Below are 11,938 nucleotides of genomic sequence, written 5' to 3'. Positions count from 1 at the left end.
AAGTAGTTAAGACTTCAGGTTGTTGGTAACTGATTATAAATGACTATTGCTCCATGAGCACCAGCCTTACCGAGTTCGCAGTATGTCACAGTATCAATAGCGCAAAAATGTTCCATTTTTATCCACAGTGTCTTCAAAATAGCTATATTTAAACTATGACTTTCGAATTTCCGCTTATTAACGAAGTGACAGGAAAGTAGTGCCCTCAGTATAAACCGTTATATCAACACATTTTGTTGTGAGACTACTACGTAAAGTTCTGGTAGTCGAAATAGTCTTTTACAGCACAGAATGTAATTTTAATCTGGGGTGTTATTTGAGGATATCTGCTGGAACGCAAATCTAAAACTTTCTTGAACATACGTAATGCACTGTAATAGTATTTACTGACGAGAGTTCATATTGTAGCCACGCAGCTATGGAAAGTCGGTTGACAGTCGACAGTATGATTGTAGAGATGCCATAGAGGTAAAAAAAGAAGGGAAGTGTCATTTCGTCGCAAACTTGAAGCCGATGTCCGCCATCTTAAGTGACCCAAAACATTAGGTTCACAGCGGTGATACTTCCCCGTGACGTCACTCTGACGTGCGCGTGCCCACAGAAATGCCAGCCTGCGTTGTTTACGGGTGTACTAATCGATCCGATCGTAATCTAAAGTTTAAAGGAAACACACTTCATTCGTAAGTGGAGCAATTGTTTCTTCCGTACAAATGAATTATTGTCGCACTGTTTAATGTTATTGTTATGGTTTTATTTCTGTCATTTGGCTCTAGATTTGCTTTACTCAGTGTTCGTTCTTTCTCTTCGTTCCTGTGTTTTTCATTGCCTTCCAAGTCACTCCAACACCTGAGTCACACTGTATTAACGGTCTCGTCCCTGTACAACACACGGCTACATAACCGAGCTCATTGTTGTGGCACCATTTCATGCCCTAAATTCATCTCACCGATAATTATTATTCATTGTTCACATTTGCTAACCCTTTAAAAAAGATTCTGGCTAGTACAGCCGGAGACAGCGGTCACTTGTGTGCGAGTTTTGTCTGTATGATTGTGTGTGTGTGTGCTGTGCTTGCTTTCTGAAGAGGATTCAAATGGAAAACAGTGAAGTTGTTATCATAATGCGGAAACGGAACAAATGATTCAAATGGCTCTAAGCACTATGGGACTTTACATCTGAGGTCATCAGTCCCCTAGACTTAGAACTACTTAAACCTAACTAACGTAAGGACATCACACACATCCATGCCCGAGGCAAGATTCGGACTGGCGACCGTAGCAGCCGCGTGGTTCCGGACTGAAGCGCCTAGAGCCGCAAGGACCACAGCGGCCGGCGAAAACGGAACTATTTACCTGACGTCCAAAAGGAAATGGCCACTGACTTTCAGGCTAATGGCAGAAACAAATACGAAATGGCCAATTTTGTAAAATGCTCGCTTGCTGCCGAGGTTAAAGCGTCCAGGGCAAGGCAAAATCGCATTACTCAAAACCGGTGCCGAGGCAATTTGGTGCAACATGGGCCGTAGATGACAGGCATTAAATGCATTCGCAGTTGCGAACATGGAAAATTTGTGAAAATTTGTGCCGGACTGGGAGCGGAAACCGGATTTACCGCGTGCCGCTAGGAGTCGCCTTACCATAGGCTATCCGAGCACGGTTCACCGCCAGACTCGAACATCCATATGTCTTTAACCATGTATGTACAACCTTTACTCGTACGTCCATTACGTATATTCCCATACAGGAGAGACATCTTAGCTTTCCCGGTGTCCGCAGATAAATACGATACTGCAATGCCTGTGTTACTCGAATTACGATGTAATGTTCCTTTGGATACAGGCACTGCAGTAATGTATTTAATGTCAAAACTGTGCAAGCGACTTTGGAGTAAAATGTCTCACCTGTATGGGAATACACGTAATGGATGTACGAGTACAGGTTGTAGATACGTGGTTGACGAAATGTGAAAGTTTGGTTGTGGCCGTGAGTCGTGCATGGAATGCCCTATGTTAAGGCGAGCGCTCGCGATAAGCAGGTAATCCAGGTTTGAGTCGACATTCCATTAAACAGCTGATGGTTGTCCAGATTCACAATTGCGAATACATTTAATCTATTTCATAACGGATTTAATCATCGCAGTGCCTGTTGTTTTAGACACGCATGCGTGTCCAAAGAAACATTGCATCTAATTCAGAATAACACAGGCAGTGCAGCGTCTTCTGGGTGACTGGCGTGAACAACGACTGTAGAGATGTGTGCGGGCGAACAGAAGTGCAACTGAAACTTCCTGGCAGATTAAAACTGTGTGCCGGACCGAGACTCGACCTCGGGACCTTTGCCTTTCGCGGGCAAGTTCTCTACCAACTGAGCTACCCAAGCACGACTCACGCCCCGTCCTCACAACTTTACTTCTACCAGTACCTCGTCTCCTACCTCCCAAACTTTACAGAAGCTCTCCTGCGAACCTTGCAGAACCAGCACTCCTGAAAGAAAGGATATTGCGGAGACATGGCTTAACCACAGCCTCGGTCCGGCACGCAGTATTAATCTGCCAGGAAGTTTCATATCAGCGCACACTCCGCTGCAGAGTGAAAATCTCATTCTGGAAACATCCCCCAGGCTGTGGGAACTATATCCAACCCTCCACGCCATTTGATTTTCTCTATGGCATCTACCAGCAGAACAATGAAACGAGACACAGCTTGCGAAGTATGTAGTTGTTTCGAAGAGCACCAGGAAGAGTTTACCATATTCCATGTTCACCATACTCCCCGTATTTAAAGCCCATCTGTGAGACCTCCTCTGTTAGTTTCAGTGCGCAATTCCTCAGGTCTTGCACAAGGAAGTCTCCGAATGGCCACTTCGGTGTTAGGAATGATATTCTCGATAGGTATAGTTCTGGGGATGACAGCGCAATTCCCTGCGTTTTGTATGCCAGCCTGCTCCTTTTTGGTCAATGGTCGTTCACTGAGATTGACCGCGATGCAAGACATGTCCGGAATTGACTTGTCACTCTGTTTCCCACATCTTCCAAACTTTTTCTTCTGTCGCTCGATGCAATGGTCGAGTTCGTTCTGCATGCTGCTGTGAGAGATGCTGTCGATCTTGTCCCAGTCGCATCGATACATGCTGCCACTTAGTTTATAGAAAATGTCCAAAAATTACTCGTCCGTTCTTGCCACATCTCTCATTGTTGCACGACGTGAAGCTCGTTCGATTCTGTCGTAGATACGATCTGCTTGGGAGGTGGTGATTAGGCGCCAACATTTCAGAAAGTTTGATGTGGCCTCTTCATCCCGGCACCGCGATAGAAGCCAAGAGAGGACAGCAGACATGCTTTCTTCTTCCGTCGTTGGTCAAGGTACAACACACAACTGGTGTTAACTCTAAATTAATGTGCATTGATCTGAATCTACCATTAAAACGTTTCATACGATTTCTTGAACATTTATTTCTTTTCGTGAAGGGACACTAAGTGTCAACTGCTTCCTAGATTTGAAGAAGGTTACGAAAGAATAAGTGTAGTGGCGTAACAAGACAGCTACGCCACACTGAAGTAGCCGAAAGGCACGCGTAATCTCACTTAGGCTAGAGAAAGGTCTGAAACAGGATACGTAATAAATGGTAGCAAGAAAAGTACGTAGCTGCGATAATACTTATCTTTTAATCATCCTTGTTGTATACATCGTTCTTGATGAGACATTTCATACGATAACTATCAAACTATGTAAGGCTAATGGCGCCTTGCTAGGTCGTAGCCACGGACTTAGCTGAAGGCTATTCTAACTGTCTCTCGGCAAATGAGAGAAAGGCTTCGTCAGTGTAGTCGCTAGCAAAGTCGTCGTACAACTGGGGCGAGTGCTATTCCGTATCTCGAGACCTGCCTTGTGGTGGCGCTCGGTCTGCGATGACACAGTGGCGACACGCGGGTCCGACATGTACTAAATGGACCGCGGCCGATTTAAGCTACCACCTAGCAAGTGTGGTGTCTGGCGGTGACACCACAATAAGTCTTACCAAATTATTAAAGGAACAATAACAACAGTAAAGACAGTCTGTAGGAATGTCGAAAGTTTTACACAATCGTGAAATTGTTTCTGGATAATATTTAGTAGCATGGTGTTCCGTCCCGTGCACTGTGAAATGCTGACCTCAAGGTGGAAGAGATTCTGCTGCTCAAGACTGCCCCATTCTTCCACATTGCCCTCTCTGATGTGATCCAATGTGAAATTAGCCTTCCTGTGACAATGTACCGCATACTCAACTGGTCTCAAGGGTGCTCGCTTGGGTTCAGGTCAGCAGATATTACAGCTATTCCATTCCTGGAAGAAGACATTCCCGGGAGCAATATGGTCGTGCATTATCGTTTTGAAAGGTGAACCCATGAACGAAATATTGATTACAGGCCTGGGCAATAGGCTGGAGCATCCATTCCCGATCCTGAACAGCAAATTACCCTCTAATACGATTAAAGGTGCCTGCGACTGTAAGTGATAACAGCACAATTGACTCAGATCCCTGCCAAACCCACAGGAATGTATGCGTCTGGTTGAATCCGTATTATTCTTTGAAGATCTTCATGTGTGACACAGATCTTACACTAGTCAGCGATAAGTACTCGTCTTCTGTGAGCCAGGCTCCATTCCAGGTGTTCCGTTGCTCATGTTCTTCGTACACCTCGCTACTGGGAACATTTGTACTATCGTTCCTAAATGATGCCCAGAGACCCAATTGATTTTGAACAGATGGTTGCGTACTGTGTGTGTTTACAAAAGCCTTCCAGTTACCTACGAGAGGTCAGCCATCTCTGCTGCCATCTCTTCTGGGTATCTGCGAGCCTTATATAAGGTGATTCACGATGATATGCAAATATTTAAATATGTTATTCTACAAGTGAAATTAAAGAAAAGAGTTGAAATAAACATAGGTCCGCAAATGTTTAGTTACGAAGTTACGGCTAATAAAAGATTTTGCCTGGAGTTTCGCAACTTCGCTAATATGAAGCCATCGTAAAAGTGTACGAGGTTAAAGCAAAGCACGATTTCCATTTATTTTGTTTCTAGTGGTCTGTTGAATCTAGTAAAACATGTTCCAGAAGTGCATCTGCAATAGTTTTCCAGAACATCCAGAGAAGCAAAGATTATTATACAAGTAAATTTGTTTCCTTTCCATTAAGAATGTAGAAACGTTATGTCATTGTTGGCAACCATTATTGAGTTGTTTCAGTCGTTTCCTATCCTTGAAATGAGTTCGTTTTCTGTATTCTCCAGTGAAAGAACACCACAATAACAGTGTATTTAAGTGAAACCGTACAGTAACTGTTGTAGTTTGTAGATTATTTATGAAATAGGGATTCCTTTCAAATTTACGACAGAGGAATACACCGATATAGTGTTTATTTATGGCAAATGTGATGGCAGTGCTACAGCTGCAGTTAACGAATATCGTATACGTTATCCAACTCGGAGGATTCCGAATGCACGAACCATTAGTGGAGTATTTCGACTGTTACAGGAGACAGGTTCTCTACCTAGCGTTCATAACCAGTACGAGAGTTCGATACGTGAAGACAATGATGAGGATGTTACGGATGCTGTTCAAGGTAGCCCAGTTACCAGTACACAACGTATCTCTCAACGATCAGGCATTTCACAGTCTACGGTATGGCGTACACTGAAGTACAATAATCTGTATCCTTACGGTAAAGAAAGTGAATCATTTACGGCCGGGAGATGTTGCCCTTCGCGGGAGTTGTGCAACTGGTTAAATACTAATCGGCATTTACACAAATAAATTTTATTTACTGGTGATGCACAGTTTACTCGAGATGGTATAAACAATTTACAAAAAAAAAAAAAAAAAAAAAAGGTTCAAATGGCCCTGAGCACTATGGGACTTAACATCTGAGGTCATCAGTCCCCTAGAACTTAGAACTACTTAAACCTAACTAACCTAAGGACAGCACACACATCCATGCCTGAGGCAGGATTCGAACCTGCAATCGTAGCGGTCGCGCGGTTCCAGACTGAAGCTCCTAGAACCGCTCGGCCAAACAATTTACATAACGATCGCAATTTCCAGCAGCGATTTAGCATAAATGTGTGGTGTGGTATAATCAACACACACTTTATTGGACCATTCATTTTCCCAGGACGTCTAACTGCCGAGACGTACTTACAATTCCTTCAAGAAGAAATGCCCCTCTCGCTCGAAGAAGTTCCACTTACTACGCGATTGCAAACGTATTTTCAACATAAGGGCACGCCTCCGCATTTCACCAAAGCCACCCTAAAACCACAGAAAAAAAAATCACCAAAGCCGTTACTCCACATCGAAATGAGCATTTTCCCCAGAAATGGATTAGTCGTGGTGCTACACGCCTGTGGCCCCACAGATCGCCGGTTTAACGCCAATGCATTTTTGTGTATGGGGATGAATGAAAGACATAGTTTATCAGGACAAAGTCAATACACGTGAGGCATTACTTGCTCGCATTATGAATGCAATAGACGAAATAAGAACAACCCTGTGAAAATGAAATGAGCAACAAAATCTGTTCATACAAGTGCAGCTTAATGACATTTTTGAACATTTATTGCGAATGAATTGTGAAAATGTAAGTACACTGTGCAACTTCCTTAACACTGAGCTTTGTTTTTCCCCGGTTTAGCATGAATTCACGTGTGCTATGGTATTAATAAAAGCAGATTATCCGTCACATTCATACAGTTTCCGTTAACGTTATTACCATTATATTTCCGAATTAAAATTCTCTGCAACTTCTGCTGAAAAATTGTGCAATTGTCTGGGATTTAAAGAAAAAATTGGTCCAAGTAGTTAATAAACTAAAAATTTTACGAAATTACTTCTTTGCTTCTTTGGATGTTCTGGAAAACTACAGCAGATACGCGTCTGGGATATATTTTATTAGACTCACCAGATGAATAACAACAAAATAGATGGAAATGGTGAATTACTTTAAACTCGTACAGTTTTGCAATGGCTTCATATTAGCGAAGTTGCTAAATTTCAGGCAAAATCTTTCATTAGCTATAACTCCGTAACTAAACATTTGCGGACTTATGCTTATATGAGCTTTTTTCTTTAGTTTTACTTTTAGAATTACATATTAAAATATTTGCATATCTTCATGAATCACCCTGTATTTGTGAGTAACTGTCATCGATGGAGCTATTAACAGTGGGCAACCACTGCGAGGAACATCCTCAGTCTTTTGTGTCTCACGATAGAGGATCAATATTCGAAAGATGTCGTCGCGGCGTACGACAATTTGGTGGGCAACTTCGAGGCATGTAGACAGGCCTACACAAGAATATCGTCCCGCACTCGATTGGAAGCGTGTTTTACTAAATACCACTCAACGTGCAGATTTACTTCTACCTTCAACAACTAAGTGCCTGTACGTAGCTATTACCTACATTCAAGGAATACAGAGAAATAGGATTGCGATAAAATAAAAAAAAAAATTTACAGGTGTGTGGGGTCAAACTTATTTCTGGGCAGTTTAAAAATCTGTTAATTGGAGTTATCGACAAGCTCAGTGATTCTTCGGTACTGTAGTGTTTTCATTAACAGTTCGGCTCTCTCTCGCGTGGTACACGTTTGTTAATGGGTTCGATTCTTGTTTACAGTGTTTAATTATTCTACCTGAGTGTCATTTAAATTCTGTTATTGTTATATGCCAAGTATTAATTGGACCATTTACGTAATATTGCTTCTGGGTCGAGACTACTGTGTGTGCCATAAATAATCTATTCTGCCAGTTATGTTTCACTGCTTGGTAAGAGAATTGTGGTCGCATTGAGAACGTGTTGTTGAGTTGTAAATTTTACCAGACGTTACTGAACTGGTAACGTTCATTCATTTAATTGTACGGTTTTGGCGTTACCTTGCAAGCTCGGAACCCGCCTATGACTTGAGTTCTAATGATTAGCGTTATTTTAAGGAAGTGCTTTGTTTGTAATTACCTTCGTTATGTGTGTCTTGGGATATCTTTTCATATGAAAAGTGTGTGTTGTGGAGCGTCAAACTTAAGGTGATGTAGAGGCTTGAATCGTCTCTCCGAGGTGTCACTCGGGAGAAAGATTACTGTACTGAAACATCTGGTCTTTCTGTTTTGTCAAAACTGTTACCGTGTTATATATGTATCGCAGCACCGGGAAATTATGTAGACTGTGTTATTGTTATGTTCAGTTTCCACATTGACCGGTCCTTCCACTCCCCAAGAAACCTGTGACAGATAGCCGTGTATCCCTTGTGTGCTAATCACCCAGGATAGCTATTCTGTAGTGAGTAACCTATATTTACAATGAACGTTGTTGGTCACATAGATTGCTTTGGTTCAAGGTGATGGCACTAATCTTTTAATTTATCTGGTATTTAGTAGAAGTAGTTCTTTATGAAACATTCGTGATACAAATGTCTTTCAGCGACATAGTATCTGTGTGTGAGGTTATATGACCAGACCGATTCACAGATCTCACTCTAAAAGACGACGGCAACGCACAACATAGGGCTCTCTCGGGCATCTATATCCTGTGTTATAAATATTTTCACGAAGTGCAACGCCAGGTTGATCTCCAGACACAAATGTAATGGTACATTTCAAAAGTGTTCTTCGGAGCCTCATTCAGACACAGACACTAACAGCTCCGGCAGCAGCTTCACGGGGTGCTCACGATTTACTTCTTACAAGTTCATATGCTGCATGCCGAATATTAGCTGGGTAGATCGCGTAACTAATGAAGAAGTACTGAATAGAGCTGGTGAGGAAAGGAATTTGTGGCAAAAGGAATTTGTGGCATGACAAAAAGAATAAAACCGTTGATAGGTCACATTCTGAGACATCAAGGAATCATCCATTTAGTATAGGAGGGACGTGTGCGGGGTAAAAATTTTAGAGTGAGACCAAGAAATGAATATAGTATGCAGATTCAAATAGATGTCGGCTGCAATAGTCATTCGGAGATAAAGAGGCTTGGTCAGCATAGAGCTGCGTGGAGAGCTGCATCAAACGAGGAAGACCACAACAACAACAACAACAACAACAGTTTACACGATTTACATCAAATCTGGGCTGTCTGTTTTTTGGGTAATTACACTCTTTTGGACATGGTGTTACCTAGTAATGAGAAATCGATTGTGTTACATTTAATACGTAAAGTATTCCATAACATTAATTATATATCTGGAATTATATTTAAAGTTTATGACGGCTGCATTTCTTCAGTTGTCACATAGTATTGAGACTTATCGTTATTTTTCCGATTATATGATTATGAATAGTAATAATAGTGTATTTGTACCTCAGAGCTGGATGGCTGAAGGCCATGGATACTTACTGTACTGGATAATCGAGTGTTTTACCCGTACAGGACTGTGTGAAAAGAATGAGACAAATAAAAATGTAATGATTGTACTTAGGTAACAAGAAAAATCTATTGACAATAAAATGATTGCAACACGGAGTAGCCGTCAAGTGCAATCCTAGTTTGCAGAACCTAAAATGGTCCTGATACAACAATATAAATATATAATGGTGGGAAATGAACGAAACACACGGTATGAAGTAATTTTAAACTGAGTAATAAATACGATCAACTACGTGGAGTTCACTCCATGGCGCCTTAACACATGTACTGTCGTCCTGTCGCTTCTTCTTGTCAGTGTTTTCCAATGTTCCACCCTTCGCCGCCCCTCCGAAAAACTTCCTCGTTCCTTGCCTTATCAGTCCACCTAATTTTCGAAGTCTTCTGTAGCACCACATTTCAAACACTCTGAATCCCCTCTGGTCCAATTTTCCCACGGTCCATGATTCACTAACATACAATGCTGTACTCGAAAACTACATTCTCAGAAATTTATTCCTGAAATTAAGGCCTATGTTTGAGACCAGTAAATTTGTCTATGCCAAGATTGCCCTCTTTGACTGTACTAGTCTGCTTCTTATGTCGCCATTACTTCGTCCATCGCGACTTATTTTCCGTCCTAGGTAGCACTGTTCCTTAAATTCATCTACATCGATTGTCAGTTCTGATGTTATGTTTCCACCATTATCATTTCAGTTCTTTCTTATTACTTTAGGCTTTCTCCGGTTTATTCTCAATCCAAATTCTCTATTCATCAGACTATTCATTCCATACAACAGATCTTGTAATCTCAACACAGTGCGGGGTGGTCTTACATAGGGGTTCTACTGAAGTGCCTACGGTGACCAGGTGTTTGATGATTTTTATAGTACGATTGCATGGGTTTAGTTCTTGAATGCAATTGGGTTTTAAGACAAACTCTTTTATGCTTTTTATCGTTAATATTGCGGCACCTATTTGTCGTACCACACATAATACGACCTAGGTTACACGTATGTAACTTATGTATTCTGACATAGTTATGTCACATTTTATTGTATTTTAATTTATTTTATTATTTATTTATATTAGTTAATTATTTTAAAAAAATAAAAAAAAATATTCTTCCACTGGACACATGATTGTATGCAGTACATTTGATTGTTGTGTTGCATGTCCTATTACAACTGTGTGGTACGGATTTATGAATAACAGCATCTACATATGTTCATCTATCGTGCTATATTCGAGTAAAACAGTGTAAACTATTAACAACAGCATGACATAGGCAGAAGCGTATTTGCTCTAATGTTACATGTAGTTTTAATGATATACAATATGTCTTTTCGAGCGACTTACGTAGTTATGATACCTGTCAATTGTTAACGTATGTTTTACATTTTTTATAATAATACATTTGTTCTACTCATTGTACAGGGGCCTGAAGATGGCATCAATGTAATGCCGAAACTGGTAGCACATAAGAAGTTCATAAAATAAATTTCTACAATACATACGGCTTTTGGTAAATTACTGCGTCAAGAAATACATGCCAGCCGTTGTCCCACGGTCCATAATGGATCAACGAAGAGCTTGTAATTGTTCTCAGCGAATCTTGATATTCTTTCATACCCGAATTTTAATTCCACTATTATCCTTGTCAGCATCTTGGATGTCTGACCTGTTAAAATGATTGCGCATAGTTCTCGTATTTCTCTGCCTTTGCTGTCTTCGGAATTATGTGGACGATATTTTTCCGAAAGTCTGATGGTGCGTCGCCAGTCTCATTTATTCTACACACTAAATTGAATAGTTATTTGTCTACAATATCCCCAAAGATGTTAAAAAGTCCAGTCGTATGTTGCTTACTCCATGTGGTTTATTCGGTCTCAAATCTACCAGAGCCCTTTTAAATGCTGACTCTAAAACTGAATGCCTTATTATATGAAGGTGTGTTGTCTGTTCTTTCGGACACGCGCTCGGTGGGAGTATGCAGCGGCCGTGAGGCCTACCGATATAGTGCGTGCAGTTAGGATAACACTATGTCCGGATGGCGCAGTGGTTACCGCACCTGCCTAGCAAGCAGTAAATCCCGGGTTCGAGTCCCGGTCTGGTACACATTTTTACTCGTCGCCGCTGATTCCGTTAATGTCCTGCTACAGACGATCTCCTTCAATTTACATAAAACGAAAGGCGTATGTCTCCCATATCAACTACAATTTTTTTTATCAGGTTATCGGAGAAGTCCTTCCCCTTACAGAGCCCTTCAACGTACTCTTTCCACCTATCCGCTCTCTTCCATGCTTTTGATAGTATAACTCCAACTGAACCCGTGGTGTAGCCGCCACTAGTTTTAATTTCAACTATGGCAGTTTTGTCTTTTCTACAAGATGAGTCAGTTCTCCAGAGCATCATTTCTTTTTGAATTTCTTCACATCTTTCCTGCATCACCTTGGCTGCCCTGCACGTCCTGTTTATGTTGTTTCATTCCTGTCTTTTGCTGAACATTGTTGTACTTCCTTCTTTCGTTGATAAGTTGTAGTAATTCTTCTGTTGCCCAAGATTTCTTTG

General features: G+C 41.2%; 1 non-coding gene across 1 annotated transcript; it reads left to right on the top strand.

Annotated features, from left to right (window-relative positions):
- Nucleotides 1-11,411: 11,411 nt before the first annotated feature.
- Trnaa-agc lies at nucleotides 11,412-11,485 on the top strand. The gene has a single exon. It is a non-coding gene; the product is annotated as a tRNA-Ala (tRNA).
- The last annotated feature ends 453 nt before the right edge of the window (nucleotides 11,486-11,938 follow it).

The sequence above is a fragment of the Schistocerca americana genome, chromosome 2 (assembly GCF_021461395.2).
Source record: "Schistocerca americana isolate TAMUIC-IGC-003095 chromosome 2, iqSchAmer2.1, whole genome shotgun sequence".
NCBI lineage: Eukaryota > Metazoa > Arthropoda > Insecta > Orthoptera > Acrididae > Schistocerca > Schistocerca americana.
The sequence above is the reverse complement of the archived record's forward strand: the minus strand, read 5'-3'. Positions and strand labels throughout refer to the sequence as shown.